Raw genomic sequence first — 26731 nt, 5'->3', positions numbered from 1 at the left:
TGAGCAACTTACTCATGTTGTTAACTTCTGTTTCTTCATCAGTAAATGAAACGAATCATCTGTCATAGTGTTTTGAAGTGGTTGGTAACATATGACACATAAATTGCTGCGTCTAACATATGGTACACAGTAGATGTTAAAACACATATCAGTTGCTATTTTCACTAGGCTGTTATCATTATTACTATCACTTTTAAAAATGAACTTAGAGGAATGAATACTATTAGTCAATATTTAAAATTGTTGCTATACTTTTAAGAACTTTTTACTAGAAGGTGTTTATACAACTGAAGAAGAACCTCCATATAGTAAAATACGTAGTGGTATCTAAGGCTAAATTAATCATAAATTGTCATTCACCTGATTACCAAATGAGAAACACTAAATATATATTATTCTGGCAAGATTTTTCCCTTTCATATGGAAACATTACAAGAGCTCAGATGCTGTGTAGTCATTAAAACAATGTAAATTCTCATTCCACTACTAAAGCATTGCAGTGCTGATTAAAATTATTTTTGTAATGCTACAAAACACAAAGTTTACTTTTCTTAATTTTTTTATCTAGATAAGATATGAGAGAGAAATCTTTGCACGTAAGAATACCTGAGCAAACATAACAAAGAATGTTTTTTGTAAAATTACAGAATTGGATGGCAATATACACAAACACATTCTCCATAAACACACTACACACACGAATCTAGAATACACCGAGATTACATAGAATACAAGCTTATGATTGTCAGTATTCTTTTATGCATTCTCATTTGTTTATGTCAAAAGATGAATCAAAAAAATAACTAAGCAAGAGAGGCTAAATATTATTTTCCCCCACATCATTATAAACATGCATCTTTAAAAATTAAATCCTACAGCTACATACTATTCTGATAAATCAGCTTTCCATATTGAGTAATTGGAATTTCTTGATACTGATATATTGTGATAACAATAAACATTAATTATGTTCAGCACTAATAGGTGCTAAAAATATAAAATGTCACTATGTATATATTCAACACATTGTGTCTCCAACAAAACCTATCATGTGACTTGCCCTGTTGTAACATATCACCATTGCATTAACTTGGTTTCTGTCTTTTCTGTGGCCTGAGTGCTTACACTAGTTTCTGCCTGTTCTCTACTGCCTAAGACCCTGACTTCAAGTGTTTACTTTTTCTCAAGATGGAAAAAGTTTAAATCAGTAAAACTGCCTCATAGCCAGCATAATAGGGAATACAATCTTCTGTTTAATAGTAAGTTACCTACCTACATAGCTTCTCTGCTTTGATCAGCTCCTGAATGCTAGTCCTGTCTGTGATTCATGTTTATAGAGATTATTTCTGTCATCTGCTGCCAGTAGAACCTTATCTCTGTTTCCTCTCTGCCTGACTAAATTGCCACAATTTCTGCCTTCAGACATTTCTGTGACCATGTGTCAATTGACTCTAAAATTCTGAATTTCTTTTTTACTTTTCCAGATACAATTACATGTTCAAGTTGCTCTCATTGTATAAAATAATTTCCTGACTCTATTTCTGTCTGAATACTATCTATTCTCCTTTATATCATCCACCCTTTTCAACAATGTAGATTCCACATCTCTAGAGTAACCTTAGGTATGATAGTTTTGGTTGTATCTGTTTACCTGCTGAAGTTGTTGCTAACTCTTACTGTTACTTTTAAAGTGTTCTGATTTAGATGGTAAATTTTATGCTCGTCCTACTCATTCAATACATTCCATAAACCACTATATTTAAGGTCCTGCCCTTACTAGCATATGGAACTTTGCTCACTAAATTCATCAAAGATTCATATTTGCCAATGAAAAACATTTCAGTCTTTATCTCAGATTCCTCTATATTTGGCACTCTATACCATTCCCTCCTTCATAAACCTCTGAATGCTTGAGTCTATGGTTTCACATTATCCACATTCCTTTACCTCTCATCCCTTTGTTCTAGTTCCCCCTTGTTCACATTACTTCTTCTTCCCATCCCTTAAATATCGATATTGCTCAAGATTCTTTTTATCACCTTACTGCTCTTGTATGTATTTTCCTAAGATGATTTTGTGACCTTCCTAATTCTACTTACTCCTATTAGCAGATAATTCCCAAAGTAATATTCCCAAACATGCCTTTGTGCTTCAAGTCTCCTCTAACAAATTTTATAGGAGTATACTTCATATCTGCCCCTGCCTCTTAAATGATAATATCTTTGTCCTGGGCTATTAATATAGTTTTATCATTAGTTTTCACTTCTATAGATTTAACTCTTTTAAAGCTGTCTTCTAACTAAAATAAAAGCATATCATCCCTGCTTACAACATTTCCATCTCTCTTTTCAGAAATCCAAATCCTTATGCTGGTAAACAAGACTCTTTATAATAGGGCCCTTGCCCACTTCTTCAGCCTTCTCTTTTCTCTCCACATGTTTTACCTTAATATTTTCCTCTAACACAGAGAAATCCCCATCTAATTCCAACCCCCAATATCTAATCACCCCCATGGCCTTTTCCCAAATACATTGTATATATATATATATATATATATATATATATATATATATATATATACATTAGCAGGCTCACTATACTGTTTCTCTGTCCATTTCTTCAATAGATAAATGACAGTTCTTCGAGGTACACATCACATCACCTCTGGTGTGTGTGTGTGTGTGTGTGTGTGTGTGTGTGTGTGTGTGTGTTTTCTAGCATTATAGGAGCTCCTTTTTAACTACGACTAGCAATGAGTCCTCTGTTTCTTGTTTATACATGTAACAGTGGCTGCAGCTGCAGCAGAAGCAGGTATAAGAGTAAAATCTTCATTTCTTTCTCAAAAATTATTAGAAAAAAAATCTATAATATAGAAGAAATTCCCCCAAATTAAATATTATATTTGTTTCAGAGACCTTTGATTATATTTCAAATTTTTGGAGAGTTGTTTCATTAAGAACTGGTAACATTATATTATTTTAATATATGAAGATCTGACCCTGTGATTATGTCAGACATGAGCATAGAATGTTACAAAGTTATAATGGATTTGCCTTAATGTGAGGCAATAAAATTTAACTTCTCTTGATTTATTGTGAACCCAGAATTTAGATTTTCGTCATATCTACAATGAATTTGTTGAAGGAAAAGAATTTATGTTTATTTTCCATAGTTAAACTTTCAACAAAGTATTTTATTATGCTTAAAAAACAAATTATCTATATTCCAAGGACAAATATCAGAATTTTTAAAAGATACTACTATGGGTGAGGAATTTGGTGTTGGATGAGTAGAGTAAAATAACACATTAAAATGATTATGGCAACTTTTACTCCCTAGAAAGGAGAATGCCCTGAATTTATCAGATATATTTCTTTTTGGTTGTAATTAGATGTTTTTCTTACAAATTTGGATAGCAATTTTCCTCATTGTTTCTCTTAAATTTGAATCTTGTATGAATAAAATCCATCATTGTTTTAGACATCATTAAGTGGTAGTATTTACACACAAGTTCAAAAACTACACCAACTCTTTCTCTACGTGGGTACTTAATGTGAGGGTGTGTGAATTCATACAGGAATTTTATATATTCTCAGTGGCAAAAATGATCATTTTTCATGTTATAAATAAGCAAACTGATTTGGATCCTTGGTCTGTTTATTGCTATATTCTATTACAAGAGTCTACAGAATACCTAATGTCAAGGCATTCCATATGCATAAATTTTACCACATTGATTATTAAAACCTTTGGTAAGTTAACATCTTATTTTGTTAATAAACTATAATAATGATATTAATTCTTTGATATAAGGGATTTTTGGACAGTATAAAGCAGAAAGGTGTTAAGCATAAAATAACCTCTTGATAAAAACTGAGCAACAGCTGTGATGTTACTCGATGTGTGTCACCCTCTACAAGTTTTATTTAGTAGTGTAGACGTGACTAGGTAACACTAGATAAGAAGCCCTAGGTATTTAAGCTCATGATACAATTTACAGATATTGAGTCTTAGGTAAACAGTAACAAGTGAGGCTAACTTGGACTGGACACTTCCATAACCCATTGGACTATTGTCACCCTGATGCCCACGGTATGTTCTCCTATAAAAGGACTGGAAAATTAAAGATATCCTCAGTTGTTTATTCATAGACTTCATACTACTCACTTTTTAGGAGTAGATGATTCATACAACTTTCAGTATTATTTATCATATCCAATGGCAACTGAATCTTTCAGTTGTTCAGGTCAGAAACATTGCTGGCATTCCTGACTCTTCTCTCACAATCACTTATCTGACAGCTCTACTCTCAAATCCCACTTATAATCAAATCACTTCACACCACCTCCACTGCTACCCCATAAGCCTAAGCCAGAAAAATCTCTTGCTTAGATTATTGCAATATCTTCTAAATAGTCCCGCATCTCCACCCTCGTCCTTTCCTCTACTGTCTTTTTCATCACAGCAGCCAGGGTCATCCTTTTAAATGTAGGTAAGATCATGACACTTCTGTGTTCAAAAGCTTCAAACATTTCCATCTTTGAGTAAAGTGTGACATAAAAATTCCTTATAATACCCTGCAAGGCCTGCATTCTTTTCCTCTTGCTGCATAAATTTAGAAGGCTTAAAATCACACACTTTTATTACCTCACAATTTCTATGGGCCGGGTGTCTGGACACAGCTTATCTGGGTCCTTTGTTTCCGATCTCGCCAGACTGAAATCCTGGTGCTGACAAGGGTTATAGTCTCAATAGTGGTTTGATGTGCTTCCAATCTCCCTCAGGTTGTTGACAGAATCCATCTCTGGTTTGTTGGTGGTTGTAGGTCTTTCTGGCCTTCCTGAGCAGGTCACTCTGTATTGCTAGAGGTCATCTGCATTCCTTGCCCTGTAACCCTTCCATAGGCCCTCTCAGAACACAATAGCTTATTTTTTCAAAGCCAGCATGGAGAATGAGAATCTCTTGTGTGTAGGGGTGGGGTGGGGTGGGGGTATAAGTATAAAATCATATTGTAGTCATGGGAGTAACATCCCATCATCTTTGCCATCTTCTAATGGTGGGAAACAATGAGAAGTCCTGCCTACTCTCAAGGGGAGAGGATTATACAGGACATGACTATGGAGACAACCACAGTGTTTGTCCACAAGGTCCTACGTGATCTCCCACTTAGTGCTTCTCTGACTTTATCCTCTACCACTCTCCCTTTTTCCTACTATGCTCCAGAAAGGTTGGCCTCCTTGTTGTTACCTAAGTCAGAATGCAAACTGACATTTCAGAGCCTTCATGTTCACACTTTTTGCTGGTGGAAAAGCTCTTTCTGAGGAAATAAATCCATATGAATGGCAAGTGTACTGCATTTATGTCTGTCCTTGAATATAATCTTATTGGGAAGAATATCCCTAACCACCCTATAAAATGTAGCAACCCCCATCCTCCTCACTCTGTATCTCTGAAATATGTCTCTCCATAAAATATTTCACTTGTCATTTTACTTATTTTTGATTGTTTTGTTGTCTTTCTCCACAATGTCATCATGAGAGCACAAAATTTTTGTTTACCATTGAATTTCTAGCTCTAAGAACAGTGCTTGCTGTGCATTTGTAGAGGAAGGTGTTAATAAATATGTATGCAAAGCATCGCTGGGTTATTCCTGTGCTTTCTGAATAGACACTGAATTAGATCAAAATGAAGATGTCATTTCTGAGAGAGAATAGTGTTTCAACAAATAGTCTATAATATAGAAAAAAAATCTTACTCCTGGATATTTGATATTTCTCTTTATTGTATGTGAATTTCCCCTCGGATTTGATGGATGCATCTGAAGTTTAGTATTACAAGTAGACTTATTCATTATGCATGTAATCTGGTTGTTAAGAGCCTTGCTGGAAGGAAGACAGAAAAACCATGTATCCTGGCGTAGATCTACTCAAAATTTTGCAGAGGGCCTTCCCTAAAATTGGTATTCAATAAATAATCACTTAAATAAATAGGGCCTAAACTAAACAGCTATTTTGCAGCTCTGCTGGCTGTGCTCTTCAATCAACTGGAAATAATAAAAGGGATTACATGGAACTGTGTAGTATTCTTATTTTTTATCACATTGATTATTAAACAATAATTATTAACATAGACCGTTTCTTCAAGAATGTGTCTACTAATATTTTTGTCCATTCATCTGAATACAATTGAAGTGCAGTTTTTCAGTCTTAAAGATTTGTATTTATAGCTGTTTTTGTTTTATTTTCATGAAAATTCCATAGTGCCTGAGAAAACACCATTAGGTACACATACACAAATATGCACATCCAAACAAAATAAGATTTGGGATTCCAAAGGGAAGAAATATTATGCTAATTAGGTCAACAGAATTCAATGTGTGCCTTGGAAACAATAAGGAATCATGGAAGAAATAATTGGGATCAAGGTTATGAAAACAGAGGAGGTTAAATAAAAGTATAAAAGCAGGATGGGTCAAGATATTAGAAAATGCTGCCAAAATATAGTTCCTGGATAAAATAAAGATGTATCCATGTTAGAATTACCCATACAAAGGGATCTAATAATACTAGAAAGAAGACAAGATTATGAATTTGATTTAGTTATAGGTTATATTGGAGCTAACTTGCCATATGAAGAAAGGGGATAAGGGCTACATTTTTCTTAAGATAATCAAGAAAAGGAGAAAGGCAATTAAGTTTATAATAATTACAGCATGATCTTCTGATAATAGGGTTACTATAAGTAATAAACAAAACACTTGATGTTCAGTGTAATTTAGTGTACTTCTCAAAAGTTGACTTTTATGGAATACCAATAAATCTGTTCTCTGTGGAAAAGATAATATAACTTTAATATTTAAAAGTCTTCACCTTGAGAAAAAACACTGTCATATGGTGTGGAGGGATATTTAATTGCTTTAAGATTTTGAAAAGAGATTTGGCAGTGAGTATCCAAATCTTTTATGCACATATCCTTAACCCAGCAATTTCACTATTAATTAGTGAAATAATCGCAATTTCGCTATCAATATTTCCCACAGAGAAACATAAAGAATAAAAAAAAGTGGTATATGCCATGTTGCTCTTTACAACATTGATTGTAATTGTGGGGGGAAAGCTAAAATCAACCTAAATGACTATGAATTTGGAGAAGATTTGAATAAAATATGATACATGTAAACTATGAAATCCTATGCAATATTTTTAGAAACAAGATAAAACGCAATATGTTGATGTGGAAATATATTATGTGTTAAAGTTAAGCATAATACAATATAATTCTGTATACTATAATCATATATATTTTAAATGTATGTGCTAATATATGTTAAAATTTATATGCATCATATATGCAAATATAATATATACATATTAATATACACATGTATACATACATAAAAAGAAGGAACACTATTTAGGCTGTGAAATCTTGACTTCTTTGATTTAAATACTACCTTCATGACTTTGGGAGTTTCTTAAGCTTTCTGTGTCTCAGATCCCCATCTGTAGTATAAAATGTAAAATTTAATATGATGTAAAATGAGAATAATAACATTTACCTTATGGTTTATTTTGAAGGTTAAGTATGTTAGTCCATGTGTACATTTAGAACACTGCCTGTGACATTATAAGCAGTTAATAAGAATCAGCCATCATTGTCATCACCATCACCATCATCATCTTTATCATTCTCTAGAAAGATATATGCATGGAAATGTCAATAATGTTTCACTATGTAACTCTGATGAAAGGAAATGGAATCTTTCTGGCTTTCATTTTTATTTCTGTATAGTTTGAGAAACATATATGAGAGAGAGAGTTTATGTGTGTACTTTAACATTTAAGCTATTAAATGGTAAGCCTATTTTAAAAGAGAATATATACCAGAAAATAAATTACTGCTTAAATGCACTTTGTTTGCTAGGGTTCCTGTAACAAACTACTACAGACTGGGTGGCTTAAACAACAGAAGTTAATTTTCTCACAGTTCTGGAGGCTAGAAGCCTGAGACTAGTGTCAGCAGTGTTGTTACCTTCTGAAGGCTGTGAAGGAAGGATCTGTCCCAGGCCTCTCTCCTGGGCTTGTAGATGGATATCTTCTCCTTGTGCCTTCAGATCATCTTCCCTCTGTATGTGTCTGTATCCAAAGCTCTTCTTATGAGGACATGAGTCATATTGGATTAGGGCTCACCCTAATGACTTCATTTTACTTTAATTTCCATTGTAAATACCCAAACTCCAAATACAATCACATTCTAAAGTGGGATTAGTACTACAACATATGCATTTTGGTGGTCAGGGAGAAAGAGGGGACACAATTCAGCCCATAAAAGTATGCTAAATGCTAAACCCTCCCTCCTCTCAGGTATATTTTTTACTGTTATAATTTAATCATTTTGGAAATAGTGATCACAAAATGAAGGAGGGACAGAATTTTATTTATCTTTGGAACTTTAGATTTCAGCTCAATCTCTGCCATATTAGTGGAGGCTTCTTTGTTTTGTTTTGTTTTGTTTTGTTTGTAATAGTTGGGACAGGGTATCATATTGAAAATCTCACTTTCTATTTTTAAAAAGAGCAATACCAGATTCCCATTGTTCTCACTAGGAAGCTAACATTTGTGAGTTATGTATGATGCCCCCTCACTCTTACTTAGGGATGATGAATGGGCCTTTTGTGTTTCTAATCAAACTTGACTTGTATCTTCCTTATCTCTGAGGATGGCATAGCATATTTGTGTGTGTATATGTGTTTGTTTCTAAAATAAAATCACTCCTTATAGGTGTGATGGCCATATGTCCTGTTTTACAGACAACAATCCAAAATTACATCTGTTAACCCAGATAATGATTAATAGGATCCTTTTTTACTCCCCAAACTGTCCTATGATGATGAATTATATGGCCACCCAAATATATAGACAACAAAACCCTATTGTCTTAGAAATTAAGCCAGATAGTTCTTCACATGTCAAGGAGTGAAAAAGAAGGTAGCACAATTCTGTGTTATAAGAACTGAAGAACCTTGAATATCTCTGCCTTAGAAATTCTATTAAATCCTGTGAGTCAAATACCTCTGTGAGGAATAATCTCGATTTGATATCGACTCCATCATTAAAAGGTAAGTGAGCTTGAACAAGTGGGATAAATTCCCGATGTCTCAGTTTCCTCATTAGTAAAATGGGGCAATTATGCTATCTAACTTATTTGTTTTATTATTTTTTGTTTCTTTGAAACAAATCTTAAATGCAACAAAGTACTCATATTCTTACAAGAGTTTCGGTGAATGTACATATCATGTAATCTCGACCCAAATCCATTAGCTCAGATTGGCCCCTTGTACAATCTTACAATTTCCTTTCTTCATAAGCAACTGGGACTGTAATTTCCATCAACATAGATTATGTTTGCCTGTTCTTTATCTTAATACGAACTTCATGTGAATAATATGGTAGGTGTTCTCTTGTACCTGTCTTTTTTGCTTAACACAATGCTACTGAGATAGTCCACATTGTTCATTGTTCATTGATGACTCAGTAGCTCATTCCCTGAGTAGTTTCCCACTTGTGAATATGACAGTATGTTTTACCATTCTCCTGCTTATGAATTTGTAAGTTGTTTTTCGTTTGGCTTTTTTTGAATAATGCTGCTACGAACATTCTTTTAAGATTATTTTGTGATATTTTCCTTTCACTTAGTTAAAGTAAAATTCCTGGATCACAGGAAAGATATAGGTTTAACTTTTATATATTGTCAGTTTCATTAAGTGATTACATCATTTTTTTTCACATCAAAATTGTATGAGAGTTCCAACTTTTCCACTACTTCATTAACATTTGGTGCTATCAGACTTTTCAATTTTAGTCATTCTAGAGAGTGTGTAGTGGTGTCTCATTGCAGTATAGTTTTAATTTGAATTACAAAGATGACTAATGATGAAGAGCAATTTAAGATGCTGATAATGCATCTTTTTCAGTGAAGAGTCCGTTAAAGTGGATTGTGCATTGTGATGGTTAATTTTATGTGTGAACTGAGTAAAGAAGTTGACCTTCCCCAATATGGATGGGTATCAGCAAATCCACTGAAGGCCTGAATTGAACAAAAAGGCAAAGGAAGATTGAATTCACTCTCTGCCTGACTGCTTGTGTTGAGATATCAGTCTTCTCTTGCTCTTGGCACTCTTGATTCTCAGGCCTTCAGATTCAGTCTGGAATCTACACCAGCTCTCTGGCTCTCAGGCCCCTGAACCAAAGACTTCCCTGGGTCTCCAGCTTATGGACAACAGACTATGGTACATTTCAGCCTCTATAAGTGCATGAGCATCATATAATGTCTCTTTCTCTGTCTGTCTCTGTCTTTCTTTCCTCTCTCTGTCTGACTCTCTCTCTGTATATCTATCTTTATATATAGTTATAGAGATAGATATCCATTTTGTGTCTCTGGAAAACCCTGACTAATACTCACATTTATATGGATTGTTTTCTTTCATAATTTATGTGGAAGAGTGATTTATATCTAGATACAGTCCTGGGTTAGAAATATATATGGCAAATATTTGCTCACTGTCCGTGGTTTTTCTTTTTATTTTCTAAATGGCAACTTTTGATGAGTTTATCATATTGATGGAGCATAATATAACAATTTTTAAGTTGTGTATTTAGAGTTCTATGTGCCTCTTCTAAGATAAGTTTACCTACCCGAAGCAGTGAAGACAACTTTTTATGCTTTATTCTAAGAGTTTTATATCTCAAAACAGTTTTTCTAAGTGGTATATAATAGGGATTGAGATACATATTTTTCTGCACTGACATCCAGTATTTTTGTTGAAAAGCCTTTCTCTTCATCTTTTAAATTGCTTCATGTTGGTGTTGTTATATTTCTTATATATTTTCTGTTCCATTTATAGTATTGTCTCCGTTAATGCACTCTCTTGATTACTGACACTCTATTGTAAGTCCTGAAGTCATGTGGAGTAAGTCTTCCAAATTTGCCCTCTTAAAATTATTCTTGCTACTTGAATCCTTTCCAATTCTATGTAAGTTTTATAACTAGCTGTCAATTTCTATCAAAATAATTGTTCAGATTTTGATTGGATTATATCAAATTTATATATCAGATTAAGGAGAATTAGCTTCTTAACAATCCATTCACATGACATGCAGCCTTGCAGATGACATGCATCCATGCATTCAACATTTATATAAGCTTTAGTATTATAAAACTTAATAAATAAAAATCTCAGTTGAATAGATTTGGGAGACCAGAAGGGGGAGTTATCATGCTTTGCAACAACAGCAGAGCCCAACAGAAGAAAACCAAATCCTCTTCATCCCTAGCAAGGACTTAGCCAATGAAAAGCCATGGACACTGTTTAAATATAGCCCTCCCAACTCCCTTTTCCTCTTTGTAAAAGTGTTCCCCTTCCCTTGCCAAGTGGGGGACTTAAACGTGGCTCGTCATGGTTGCAAAACTCAAATTGCAATTCTCTGCTGATCCCAAATAATCCCATCTTTGCTGAAGAAATATCTGACAGTCTATAAATTTCAGATCAGTGATATAAATGTCTTGCACATCTTTTGGTGGATCTACTTCTTGGTATTTTATTTTCTTTTGTCTTTATTTTTCTTTTATTTTCATATATATATTAAACATATAAGGTTTTTTGGTTCATTTTCTAGTAGTTTGATCCAAATACTGCAAAATAGATTAAGATTTTGCATACTGACCTTGCTAAATTTCCTACTTAGTTTTAGTAGTTAATTTTATATTCATTAAAAATTTTAAATAAACAGCTATGTTTCTTGTGAATAGACAGTTATATCTTTTAAATCTATAACCGTAATTTCTCTTTACATTTTATTGCACTGAACATTGCATTAAATCAAGTTGTGAGACAATATCTCTGCCTTACTCCTCATATAATGAGCATGTATTGAGTAGTTCACACTAAATTTAACATTATTTGTGGTTTTCTCATAGGCACTATCAATTGTATTTAAGAAATTTCCTTTCATTCATTTTGCTAAAATTTTTTATTGTAAAAAGGTATTGACATTCAACAGGTGCTTTTTCATCATTTTTTTGTAATGTATGTTTGTGTGTGTGTGTGTGTGTGTGTGTGTGTGTGTGTACACATATATTTTCCTTTTCATGGAGTGAATTACTTTCACTGATTTTAAAACATTAAACCAACTTCACATTTCTGGAATAAATCTCTTTTAGTAATCAATATACTCTTAACATGTGCTACATTTGATTTGTCCTTTCTCGTATTTTACTTTGTATATAGCCCTGGATTTTGCTACTAATACTGTGCTAAAAATATTTGCTCTATACACATGGAGGTAATTTTCATTTATTTCAGTGTCTTTGTCAATTTTAATATAAGGATTATATGATTTCATAACAGATTTCAAATTGTTTTCTCTTTATAGTTAAAAAATTTCATTTAAAAGAGCTATATAACTTCTTTAAATGATTAAAATAATTTACCATTAAAATATTTTGGACCTGGAACTTTACTTATAGCAAGTTAAATATGTGACTAAAATTTTTATCAAAGTTCTTGACATAAAATTATTCAAAATATTTAATATTTTTTACTATTTTTAGAACATCTATAAAATTTATAGAATTATTTTCACTTTTCTGCTCTGGTTGATTGTGTTTTCTATTATTTTTGTTGTTCAGTATTGATAAAAGTTTATTCATTTTATTGATATTTGTAGAAAAACAAAATTTAGCAAATTAAACATCTTTTTTTAACTATTTTTTTTTTAATTTCTCATCTATTTTATGTTCTTACTTCTCTGGACCTTGTGTAAAATTTACTGATTTTTTCTACTATATTGAGGTATAAAACTACTTCATTGATCCTAAAACTTTCTTCAAGTCTATATAAATAAGTAAAGCTAGACATTTCCCTCTAAGCACTGCTTTACATGCATCCTCAAATTTTTGATACGTTACATTTTCTCCATCACCTAGGTTGAAATATAATGTAATTTTACATTTTGACTTCTTACCTGATTCATATGTATATTAGAAGTTTGTTTGTTTTAATTTCTAAGATTTGAGCATTTTAGAGATATCTTATTGCTTCACATTATAACTTAATTATCTTTTGGTCAGATAATACAATCTACAATACTACAGTCTTTCTAAATTATTGATGCTTATTTTATGCTCCAGCAATAAGTACTATTTGGTGAATAGTACTCTAAAGAAGCACCATTTTGCAGTTGCTAGGTGTACTTGCCTTATAAATTACAATTAGGTCAAGGTTTTTTGATAATGTTCAGATCTATATCTTTATGACTTTTGTCTTTAATATTTTCATCAGTTATTGAAAATCAGTGACATATTTTCAAACTGTGTTTATGGATTTGCCTGTCTATTCACTTATTCATTTCTGTCAATTTATGTTCTGTATTTATGATCATTATGTCTTCCTAATTAATTAATTCTCCTCTCACTATGAGATGACTTACTTTATTTCTTGTAATAATCTTTGTCTTGGAGTGTACTTTGATATTACAACCACACTAGATTTAATAGTCTTACTATTTGCCTGGGATATGTTATTCCATCCCTCTACTTTCAACTTATCTGTGCATTTATATTTAAACTGCCTCTCATTGATGTGGCATATGGTGGTGCCAAGTTTTAATCAGTTATGACAACCTCTAAGGGCAAAAATTAGTTTATTATTATTTCATGTAATTATAGACATGATTAGGTTTAGTTTAGTATTTTACTACTTTTTTTGCCTTCATTCAAGTTAATACAAAATTTAAAGACAATATATATTAAGTATTCTGTTTATCCATAATGTTTTTTAGTGGTTGGTCCACAGAGGAAAATATGTTATCTATGTAGAATTCACTTTCCTAAAAATGTTCTGTGCTCTGCCTATTCATCCCTTTCTCCCGTGAATACCTTCAACCACTCACCATTTACTGTCTCTATAGTTTTCACTTTTCCAGAATGTCACATAAGTAGAATCATACAGTATGCAGTCTTTAAATATTGACTTATTTCACTTAGCAATATGTACTTAAGTTTCCTCCATGTCTTTTTTATGGCTGTATAGCTCATTATTTTTAGCACTAAATAATCTTTCATTGTCTGGATGTATCTCAGTTTATTTATCCATTTACTTACTGAAGAAAATCTTTATTGCTAACAAATTTTGGCAATCATGAATAGAGCTGCTATAGATATCTGTGTTCAGGTATTTGTGTAGATATGTTTTAAACTGATTTGTTGCACCATATCCTTGCCAACATTTGGTGTTGCCAGTGTTTTAGATTCTGGTCATCTCATAAGTATAAACTGGTATTGCATTGTAGTTTTAATTTGCAATTCTCTTATGACATTTGATGTTGAACATACTTTCATATACTTACTTGTCGTCATCCTTGGCAAAGTGTCTGTGAAATTCTTTTGCCCATTCTTTAATCAGTTTGTTTATTTTTATTGTTGAGTTTTCAGAGTTCTTTGTATATTTTGGAGAATAGTCCTTTATCAGATGTTTCTTTACCAAGTATTTTCTTCCAGTCTGTGGCTTATCTTCTAATTCTCTTGACATTCACAGAGCAGAAGTTCTTAATTTTAATGAAATCAGGTTATCAATTATTTCATGAATTGTGACTTTAGCATTGTATCCAAAAAGTCATTGTAATATCCAAGGACTTCTAGGTTTTCTTCTAATTTATGTTCTAGATGTTTTAAACTTTCATATTTACATTTAGATCTATCTATGATCTATTTTGAGTTAATTTTTGTGAATTGTATAAGGTCTGTGTCTAGATTTTTTTTTTTGCATGTTAATGCCCAGCTGATCCAGCACCATTTATTACTAATTATTTTCCTCTATTGTATTTCCCTTGTTCCTTTGTCAAAAACCAATTGACTATATTTATATGGTTTTATTTGTGGTCTCTCAATTCTATTCAATTTTCCTATTTGACCATCCTTTCACTAGTATCACACTACTTTGAATACTGTAGCTTGACTACTGTAAGTCCTGAAATACGATAGTGTCAATCCTCCAACTTTGTTCTTCTCATTTAATATCAAGTTGGCTATTCTCAGATTTTGCCTCTCCACATAAACTTTAGAATCTCTATGTCAATATCCACAAAATAACTTGTCAGAATTTTTATGGGGATCGCATTGAACCTATTGATCAATTTGGGAAAAGCTGCGTCTTTACAATGCTGAGTCCCTTTTTCCATGAACATGGAATATCTCTCCATTTATTTAGTTCTTTGATGTCTTTTATCATAAATTTACATTTTTTCTTATATAGATCTTGTAAATATTTTGTTACATTTACGACTAAGTATTTCATTTTGGGGAGTATTAATGTGAATTGTGTTTTTAACTTTAAAGTCTGTTCATTACTGTTATAAGGAAAGTGATTAACTTTTGTACATTAACCTTGTATTCTGAAACCACATTATAATAATTTCTTAGGTTCAGGAGGGCTTTCTTTGCCAACTGTATGTATTCTCTACACAGATGATCATACCATCTCTGAACAAAGTTTTTTTCTTCCTTCTCATTCTGTATATCATTTGTTTATTTTCTTGTCTTCTTGCATTGGCTAAGATTTCCAGGATGATGTTGAAGAGCAGTGGTGAGAGGAGGCATTCTTGCATTGTTCCTGATCCTTTTGTAAAAGCTTTGATTTTCTTACCATTAACAGAATATGTATTAGCTGTACATGTTCTGTAAAAAGTTGAGAAAGTTCACCTCTATCTCTAAAGATCAAGTATTGGATCTTGTCAAAGATCAAAAAAAACAAAAAGCAGTATATGCTTTTGCAGCATATATTGATAAACTTATGTGATTTGTCTTCATTAGCCTGTAGATGAGATGGATTACATTAATTGATATTCCAATGTCAAACAAGTGTTACATATCTTGGATAAATCATACTTGATCATAATGTATAGTTGTTTTACACATTGTTGGATTTGATTTGTCAATTTTTTGTTGAGAATGTTTGTATCTCTGTTGATGAGATAACTGGTCTGCAGTTGTGTGTGTGTGTGTGTGTGTGTGTGTGTGTGTGTGTGTGTGCTGTTTTTGTTTGGTTTTGGTATTAGGGTAATTTTGGCCTCATAGAATGTTTTAGAAAGTAGTCCTGTTTCTAGTTTCTGGAAGAGATAATAAAGAATTGGTATAATTTCTTACTTAAATGTTTGGTAGAATTCAGAGGTGAACCCATTTGAGCACAGTGCTTTTCATTTTGCAAGGCCAGCAATTATTGATTCAATTTCTTTAATATCTGTAGGACTATTTGCAGTGTCTAATTCCTCTTGTTAGAATTTTGTCAATTGGTGTTTTTGGAGGAATTTATTCACTTCATCTAGGTTATCAAATCTGTGTGCATACAGTTGTTCAAAAAATTCCTTTATTATCCTTTTAATATTGACAGCATATATAGTGATGTCCCCTCTTTCATTTCTTATTTTAGTAATTAATTCTTCTCTTCTTTCTCCTTAGCTTAGCAAGAGACATCAATTTATTTATCTTTTCAAAGAACCAGTTTTTGTTTGTGTAGATTTTCTCTTTTCATTTCTGCTATAATTTTCATAATTTCTTTTTTCTGTTTACTTTGGATTTAATTTTTAATTCCTTTTCTGGTTTTCTAAGGTAGAAGCTTAGATTATTGATTTTTTTGTGTGTGTGTGTGGTGCATGGGCCTCTCACTGTTGTGGCCTCTCCCATTGCAGAGCACAGGCTCCAGATGCACAGGCTCAGTGGCCATGGGTCACGGGCCCAGCTGCTCCATGGCATGTGGGATCTTCCTGGACCAGGGCACGAACCTGTGTCCCCTGCATTGGCAGGTGGACTCTCAACCACTGAACCATGAGGGAAGCCCAGATTATTGATTTTATATATTTTTTTCTCTTCAAATATATGCATTCAATGCCATAAATTTTCCTCTAAGCACCACAGTCACTATATCCAACAAATGTTGAAGACTTGTATTTTTTTTAATTTACCTCAAAATACCTTAAAATTTATCTTGATATTTATTTTTTGACCAATATGTTACTTAGAAGTGTTTTTAATCTTGAAGTATTTGGGGATTGTCCAGCTACCTTTCTGATACTGATTTTTAGATTAATTCCATTGTGGTGTGAGGGCAGATATTATATTATTTCTATTATTTTTAAATGTAAGATGTGTTTTATGACCCAGAATGCTGTTTATATTTGTGGATGTTCCATGTGAGCTTGAGAAGAATGTATCAATATGTTTTGCTATTTTTGGATGAAGTAGTCTATAGACGTCAATTATATCAAGTTGATGGTGGTGGTGTTGAGTTCAACTATATCCTTATTATTTGTCTGTCTATTGGATCTGTCCACTTCTGATAAAGAGGTGTTAAACTCTCCAAAAATAACAGTGGATTTATTTATATCTCCTTGCAGGTCTATCAGTCTTAGACTCATGTATTTTAACATTCTGTTGTCCAGTGAATACGTATTAAAATTGATTTGTCTTCTTGGAGAACTGACTCTTCTGTCATTATGTAATGTCCTTCTTTATTCCTAATAACCTTCCTTACACTGAAGTCTATACTGTCTGAAGTTAGTATAGCTACAACCATTTCTTTTTGATTAGTGCCATATCTTTCTCCATTTCTTTACCTTTAATCTATATGTATCATTTTATTTAAATTAAGGTTTTTGTAGATAGCATATAATTGGATGTTGTTTTTTGATCTACACTGGTTATCTCTGTTTTTTTACTTAGTGTATATAGACCATTAATATTTAAAGTGAATATTGACATAATTAGAATAAAATCAAGAGTATTTTTTACTGTTTTCTATTTGCTGAACTTGTTCTTTGTTCTTATTTTTGTCTTCCACATTTTTTGTCTTTTATGGTTTTAATCGAAGATTTTATGATTTCAATTTCTCTCATTTCATAGTATATCAATTATACCTCTAATTTTACGTTTTTAGTGGTTTCCCTACAGTTTGTAATATTCATATACAACTAATCCAACTCCACTTTGAAATAATACTGTACCACTTCACATGTAGAGCAAGTACTCTACAAAAACAAAATATTCCTAATTCTTCATCCCATATCTTGTATCATTTCTGTCATTTATTTTGTATTTGTAGATATATATAGATATATAGATATATATACATACATATACAGCTGACCCTTGAACAAAGGAGCAAAGCAGGGGTTAGGGGCACAGACTTTCCACACAGTTGAAAATCCACATAAAATTTATAATTGTCCATGTATACATATATGGGAAAGAGCGAGAATACTTCTCTAGAAGTATACTTCTCTATATATGAGAATTCCCCCCCTTGTGCTTTTCTCAATAATTTTTTTAATGTTTGTTTTCCTAAAGTTTGAATACAGTATGCTGTAGTGTAATTTTTAACACCTATCCTGCTTGGTGTTTCTGAGCAACCTGAATCTGTGGTTTCATTTCTACCATTAATTTAAGAAATTTATCAGTCATTATTGCTTCACATATTGCTTCTCATCTTTTCTTTCTTTTCCTTTTAGTTTTCCCATTGTGTGTATGTTACATCTTTTGTAGATGTAGCACAGTTCTTGGACACTCTGTCTGGTGGAGTTTTTTTTTTTTTTCTTTTCTTTTTACTTTTGGAAGTGTCTCTTGTCATATCTGCAAGCGCAGAGTTTCTTTCTTTGGCCATGTCCACTCTGCTGATGAGCCCATCAAATGCATTCTTCATTTCTGTTGGCAGAGTTTTTGATCTAGCATTTATTTTTGAGTCTTTCTTAGAATTTCCTTCTCTATGCTTACATTATCTATTATTTCATGTTGTCTACTTTAGAATTAGAGCTCTTAGCATATTAATTATTTTTTTAAAAAGTCCTGATCTGGTAAGTCTAACATATCTGCTGTATCTGACTCTGGTTCTGATGTTTTTTTAGTCTCTTCAATTTGTTTTTTCTCCCTTTCATTATGCTTTGTAATTTTTGTAGAAAGTTGAACGTAACATCCTGGTTAAAAAGAAATGTAGTAACTAGGCCTTTAGTAATGTAGTGGTAAGGTGTGGGGGGAGGGGAAGTATCTGTAGTCCTATGACGAGGTCTCAGTCTTAGATGGGACAGAATGGCTGGAGGGGGCTGGAGTTGGGTGTTTCCTTTCCCTCAGGTAAGTTAGGCCCTGATTATATAATTTCTCCTGAAGTCATGTCTTGTTAAAAAGAAAGAAATGCTCTGGCATATTTCAAAATAGTATTTTCCCCCTTCTCTTGTTGAAAGCATGAGGGAATTTTTCTCTGATATTCCCTGTGTGAATGTGGCAGAGCTCCTGGTGGTAAAACTCACAAAAGCATGGGGCACCTTGTATTACTGTATCCTTGTGGAATTTCTTAACTGTCAGAACTGTCTACACTTAGCCTCCAGTGATTCATCAATTATGGTTCAGGTTTTCCTACTCCAGTACTGGTTCCTGCAGACATTTATGCTCTGTGTGATAATGAATACATAACACTAAATTAAAACTGAGTTGAACATAGCCAGAAGGAGGCCTAAACAGAAGTCTATACACTTAAATGCTTATATTAGGAAATAAAACCTAAAAATCAATGATTTCACTATATAAATCAAAAGGTTAAAAATAGGAAACTAAACTCACATAAAATGTAAAACTGGAGTAATTAATAAAAATTTTAAAATATAAGACAAATACACATTAGAGAAAATCAACAAAAAGGAAAGCTTCCTCCATGAAAATACTAACAAGATTGAAAAAATGATACTTTTGAATAAAATAGGAGAAATACAAACATTTATATCAGGAGTAAAAATAGTCTTTCCATAGATTATGCTGTTATTAAAAGATAATGTTATAATAAATAACTTTATGCCAGTATAGTTTAAAAAGAGGTCAATTGAATAAACTCATAGAAGAGAAAACAAATGTAAAATTCTGAAAATTGTATGTCTTTTTAAAAAATTGATTTATATCACTAATACAGTCCTGTTTAAGAAAAGAAATGATGGTCCAGATGTCTTCAATACTAAATTCCAACAAACATTTAAAGTAGAATAGATACAGATGAATATGCAACAACATTGACAATCAGAGCCTAAGAAGAATGAGGAAGAAGAGAGAAGCCACATCTGATTGTTCAGGTTGTGGCGAGGAAGATGCTATGTGACTCTTGGCAATAAGTACTATGCTTGGTATTTTGCACACCACATCTTGCTTAATCCTCACAGCAATATAGTGAGGCATGTAGATTATTTCTACTTATAGATATTTTAGGGACCTTGAGTTACCTGACCCAGGTCACATAATTAATAAACTGCAAAGCTGAAATTTAAACTCATGTCTACTTTTTTTTTTTTTTTGCAGTACGTGGGCCTCTCACTGTTGTGGCCTCTCCCATTGCACAGCACAGGCTCTGGACGTGCAGGCTCAGCGGCCATGGCTCACAGTCCTAGCTGCTCTGTGGCATGTGGGATCTTCCTGGACTGGGGTACGAACCCGTGTCCCCTGCATTGGCAGGTAGACTTTCAACCACTGCGCCACCAGGGAAGCCCACTCATGTCTACTTTTGTATGATTTCAAAGCTGTTTCCATTTCTAGCATGCTGTTCAGCAATTAGAATGTGTTCAGCAACACCTTCTGATGGATATAGTCTATGAAAATTTGGAGGAAGAGGAATCATAAATGCAAAAATCTAAAAACAATATATCTGAAGCTACAGATGTGAAAGCCTGGAAACAGAACCTTCAAAACTGTATTTGACCTAAAGGTCGTAAGTGCATACTACCAGCTGGAAGCTTTGGAATAGAAGGAATACCAAAAAATAGCTGTCAAATTGAATGAAAACAAAGAAAAGGGCCAGACCTAATGAATGTATAGGTTTAATCATTTTAGTAGCCTACAATCACAAAATATACCAAATCATCACTTGCATCCACTTTACTGAAGTCTCAAATTGTATTTTCTGAATTTCCTTAAAGGACTTATTTCCTGTTAAACTGAAAAGGGTCATATACTAAAAACAAAACAAGCAAAAAAGAAAAACCAAAAGGAAACACAAATACACCAAACTGTTAAAGCTGATTTGAAATACATTTTTAGTTTTTAAAAATTAATTTTCTCTAGTCTAGCTAAAAGACTCTTTAATGACTATGGTTTACTTTTATAATATGAAAATAAATCTGATTCAAAATAACCAGTTTCCAATTCATAAACATATTAAGGAGTTTAAGGAAAAGGCAATATTAGAGGCAGAGATTTATTAGAGAACATCTGTAAAAAATTTGGTGGCAGTACTAATTTTTCAAAAATGATAGAAATGGTTTACACAGAATGAAGAAAAGATAAAACAAATGTTGTTTCACTTGTGTTAAAGAAGCAGCCAAAAGCAGAAATATGGACATATGTGGCTTCGTAGACATGAGAAAGTTAGTTTATTTACTCGCTTGGCAAATGATTAATGAGAGCCTTATAGTATAAAAAATACTTTCTACAGTAATTATAATTTAAAGAAATAAGGCTTTCATGTAAACCTGTCTATAAGAACGTTTACTTCTTTAATAAAGAATGGAGACTCTCCTCTGTTACTTAGGAAAGAAGGAGGAGGAGGACAAACTCAACAGTTAGGGATCAAAAATGTATGTTTTAATCAGTTCTCTAGATGATTACAATGTATGCTGAATTTTGAGCATGATTGAGTGAACTTAAAGAGAAAACTGGACAACTATGTTGACAAATTTAGATGACTTCTTCAACTTTGACAAGAAAGTATTAAAGTAATGATTGTCTGAAGGAAAAAGAAAAGTGAAAAAGAATAGGAATTACATATTTGGTTCATTCTGTGTCCAAAAATCCCTGCTTTTTTAAAGATAAAAGAATATGATAGAATTTGAATGTGTATTTATCAATGGGAAAAGATAATTATAATAAATGATCACAAAAAGAAAAGAAGACGGTATAGAAGAGGAATGAGCAAATGTTTATTAATTGCATGCTATGCATCAGATGTTCAAATGTGTTCTCTCACTTAATCTTTACAACCCTCTAGTTAGTGGACGAGGACAGTGATACCTTTTCACACGATCTATGGTGACTCCACATACTTGAAATATTAGTCAATAAGAAACATTTTACACCATCATGTGAATTTCAAATGTATTCGGGATTATCTAATAGTTAATCTCTGAAAATAAAATATGCGAGAATACCTTCCCAGACAGTGTGATATAAATGGGGGAGGGTGTTCATTATAAATATTAAAGCAAAAACCTATTAAAGCATTATTCGAAATAGCTCAAACTTGGCTATTAGTATTTAGTTGTTACCTCGAGTCTACTGCAGCAGGTTGATAAAGATCATTTCATTAATTACATAAAAATGAAATCCTCACTTTTGTCACACTTGATGGTTTGAGACGCCATTTATAGTATTTTGGTGGGATTTTCTGTACTTAAAATTTCTTTGGAAGAAAGTGATAGAAGTTCAATGAAAATTAAGTGAAAGAGGAGTTTACCGAAAGACCATGAACAAACAGAGCAGCCAGACTGATGGATGAGCACCCAGAACTGGTAAAAAAAATATATATCCAAATGAATCTTGGTGGGAGCCAATAATGTCTGCTAAAGAGACATGTGCAACTCAGCCTTAGGAACAACTGGGACTCAGTGATTGAATGTTTTTGAGTGCATATCTCTGTGTGCTAGATTCCTTATTCTCTGCCTGTAGAATACATTTTTTCTTCAAGACAACAGATATTACCTCTGTGTTCTATATATTGCAGGTTCCGTTGGTGGAGAGAGACAAAATCTCTTAGTTCCAACGGCAGAGATCTCAGAGAATGATTCACTGACCTTATTTTTCAAGGTCAGTTCATTTACCTTATTTTTCTTTGACTCACCTTGTTCAACTGGAGTTCAAGGGGGGTGGGGTGGTTTCTAAGAATATGCCAACTCCCTCCAGGGAGATCAGAGTATGGGAAGAGAGATGTACTTACCAGAAGAAAGGATTAATGCTGGGCAATTGGTCCTATTGTTCTAAACCACGCCACTAAGTGTTAACTATGTAGACTCATATGCTGAATGGGACCTTCCCCTGCCTAGCTCTTCTTTGGTACCTAAACTGAGAGAAAAAAAAAAAAAACACAATGGTAATAATAAAGACTTAAATTTCCAAAGTAATAGCATTGTAAATGTAAATAGGGAAAAAAGAAGGTGAAATCTGAATCTATATAATGCACAAGGATATGGAGGGTAATTAAAATTTGTATTATTTAATAATAATACACACGTGTACATAAATGCTCTCTAGATATTAATATTTTCCAAAATTTCCCTTCATTTACTTTGAAATATTCTTCTTTCTGGCGCATGAAATAGCTTGTTAAATAATTATCCATGCCTGTTTGCATGCTTAATTATCAAGACAGATTTTTAAAAAGCTCATTTTTGGTTCATTCAGTGGAAAGCAATGTCTGAAATTGCTTTTACTATAAGAAAGTAATAAAATATTATTTCCATTCCAGTGAAAATAACCAGTGTCTTTGAAAGACATATATATATATTTGTAATTCAAAGAATACTGTCCTTTTTTGTGTGTGATGATTTAAATTCCTCTTGTAAAGTTTTAATATTTGTAAAATTGAAAGAGAAAACTCTTCTTTGAAATTAAACGTGTATATGCCATACTAATCTAAGCAAAATCCATCACTTAAACCATGCTCAGAGAGTGATTGACAATTCAAATTGCCTTTCATAACTTAGATCAGTTGCAACATAGGAGTAAAATCAGAAATATATTTTGCAAAATGAGGAATGCATTCATTATAATGTTCTTCCCTATGGCACTTCAAAAAAGAAAACGGAGCATCTCAGCACTTTGAGGCATTGCAAATAATAAATGGCATACAATAGCTAGTAACCTCTATTCTATATGAATATTATATGCAATGAATTAATGAATTATCATTTATATTCTATCATAAATTAAACAGAAGGAGGTAATTCTCTATGGATAAAGTCTATCCAAATGCATGGTTTTGTGTATTTCAGAAGTTTGGTCAAATGACCAAATCTGTTCATGATTATGCTTGTTATAATTTCATTTATGTATCTAGTTTCCTTTTAAGACACTGTTATGCTTCAGTATATGCAAGAAGTGACTGTAAATGTTTCTTATTAGAAATAGCCTCAAAACTACAAACATGTCATCTTCAATGTAACTAAGGTTCAGGAAAATCAATTACTTGAATGTGTGGATTTCTGTGCAAAGATCCAAAGGACAACCAATAGAATTTTTAAAATAAACTTTATTGGTAGATTGATCAAGATGGCAGAGTAGGAGGATGTGGAATTCACGTACCCCCATGAACACATCAAATATATATATACATTTGGAACAATTCTCACTGAAAACTAAATGGAAACTGGCAGAAAGACTTCTGTACAATCAAGGCTGTAAGAAAGATGAACATGTAATTGGGTAAGAAGAGAAGACAATCAGGTTGGAACCTGGGAACCTGGGAGGGAACTCAAAGGAAAATAGAGAATACATGGGCAGAAACCTGCCCATGGGAGTGAGTGGCAAGAGCCACCGATTGGGAGCACAAATCCTGGGGTCCTACACATGGAAGATGATGTCCTTTTTCTGGTGGGAAGATAACTGGGACTAACAGAAAGGCTGTGAGAAGCCTGCACTCCACTTGTGAGAAGCACATTCATGCTGGCTTAGTCCCAAAGCAGGGCAAAGGGGGCAGTTCAGAGACTGCTTTAGTGGCTGCCAGGTTTCCCACAACTGCCTTGGCATACACTCCTGCTTAAGTAGAGCAAATGTTTCAGACCTGTTTACTGCACTTTGCAGTGTGGCATAGGATCTAGGGCTGCCATAACCAGGGAGAAAACTTGGCTATGGAACTCCATGGAGACCTGGTCTTGGGGTGGGGTCTGGGTGAGGTGGTCATCATTGTTGGCACCTACTCAAAAGTCCCTCAGAAACAGCCCAGAACTCTGACAATGGTCACTCTACTACAGCTCACACTTTGATATATACCAAGAGTCCATGCAGGCTCCCCCCACATTATAGTGAGGCTCCATAGAAAGAGGGGGGAGGGTAGTGGAGGCTAGGGGCAGTGATTGGCTGTGAGGGACAAAGGAGACTTGTACGTGAGTCTGCATCTGTACAGAGCAAGGGAAACAATTGTAGGTGCCGGTACAAACACTGCATTGAAGACAGCTTGGACCTCTGTCTGCTGCTGAAACAAACCAAGGACATGCACTGGCACCCCTTACTTCAGCACTCTCCCACTCTGGGGCAAGAGTTTCTGTGCTGGAAGAGGAGGAAGCACATGCTTGAAAGGAACAGAGCCAGCCCAAGGCTCACCCTCAGAGCTTCTGCTCCAGTAACTTGGAACCAGGCTCCACCCAAATAGGGTGGTGATGACTACTGAGCAGAAGGGAAGTCCTGTCTCACACCCAGCCCCAGCTCTAGCATCTCCATCTCCAGCCCCAACCACTACCAATGTGATAACTGCCAGAACAACCTGAGGAAAAATATGACTTGCATTGACATCAAATCTATCTTTCTTACCAAATGCACCGGGCACACATAGTCTGTATATGGACACTCCCACATAAGAGCACCACTTCAAGATCACAATAGGTAACTGTTTCATCTAAATTAATAGAGGCAGAGAAAGTTAAGCAAAATGAAAAGGCAGAGGGACTGGTCTCATTGAAAGAGCCAGAGAAAAGCCCTGAAAAAATGGTGAAACAGAAAGAAATTACCTTATAAAGAATTCAAAGCATTTATAATAAGAATGTTAACTGAATTATGGCAAAGAATAGATGAACACAGTGAAAATTTTAACAAGGACTGGAAAATATGAAAAAGACCCAAACAGAAATGAAGAATTAAATAACTGAAATAAAAAAACACACTACAAGGAATAGATGAATAGCAGACTAAGTGATACAGAAGAACACATAAATGATCTGGAAGATAGAATAATGGAAATCACCTAATCAGAACAGCCAAAAGAAAAACAAATTTTTAAAAAAATGAAAACAGTTTAAGAGATCTCTGAGATAACATTAAGCTTACAAAAATTTCCATTTTAGGGGTCTTAGTTGGAGAAGATTGAAAGAAGGGGATCAAAAATGCATTTGAGAAAATTATGGCTGAAAACTTACAAATATGAAGAAGGAAACAGATATCCAGGTACAGGAAGAATGGAGGGAGGGTTCCAATCAAGATGAATAGAAAGAGACTCACCACAAGACATATCATAATTAAAATGGCAAAAGTTAAAGATAAAGAGAGAACTCTAAAGGCACAAAGACAAGAACAAAGAGTAATATATGTAAGGAAATCCCCGCAGGCTATGCGCTGATGGATCTGCAGAAACTTCACAGACCAGAAGGGAGTGGCATGATATATTCAAAGTGCTGAAAGGGGAAAACCTGCAATGTGAGATACTACACCCAGAAAAATTGTCATTTAGAATTGAAGGAGAGATAAAAACTTCAGGCAAGCAAAAGAATAAAAGAGTTAATCAATACTAAACCTACCCTAGAGAAATGTTAAAAGGTCTGGTCTAAGTGGAAAGAATCTATAGGAAAGGGAAAATCCCACTAGGAAAGGCAAATATATAGTAAGGACTGAGGATCATCACCTAATTGAGCCATACAAAGACTAAAAGGCAAAAAAATTGTAAGAGCACCTA

This window comes from Tursiops truncatus, chromosome 8 (assembly GCF_011762595.2).
Source record: "Tursiops truncatus isolate mTurTru1 chromosome 8, mTurTru1.mat.Y, whole genome shotgun sequence".
Lineage (NCBI taxonomy): Eukaryota > Metazoa > Chordata > Mammalia > Artiodactyla > Delphinidae > Tursiops > Tursiops truncatus.
This window is presented reverse-complemented; position numbering follows the sequence as displayed.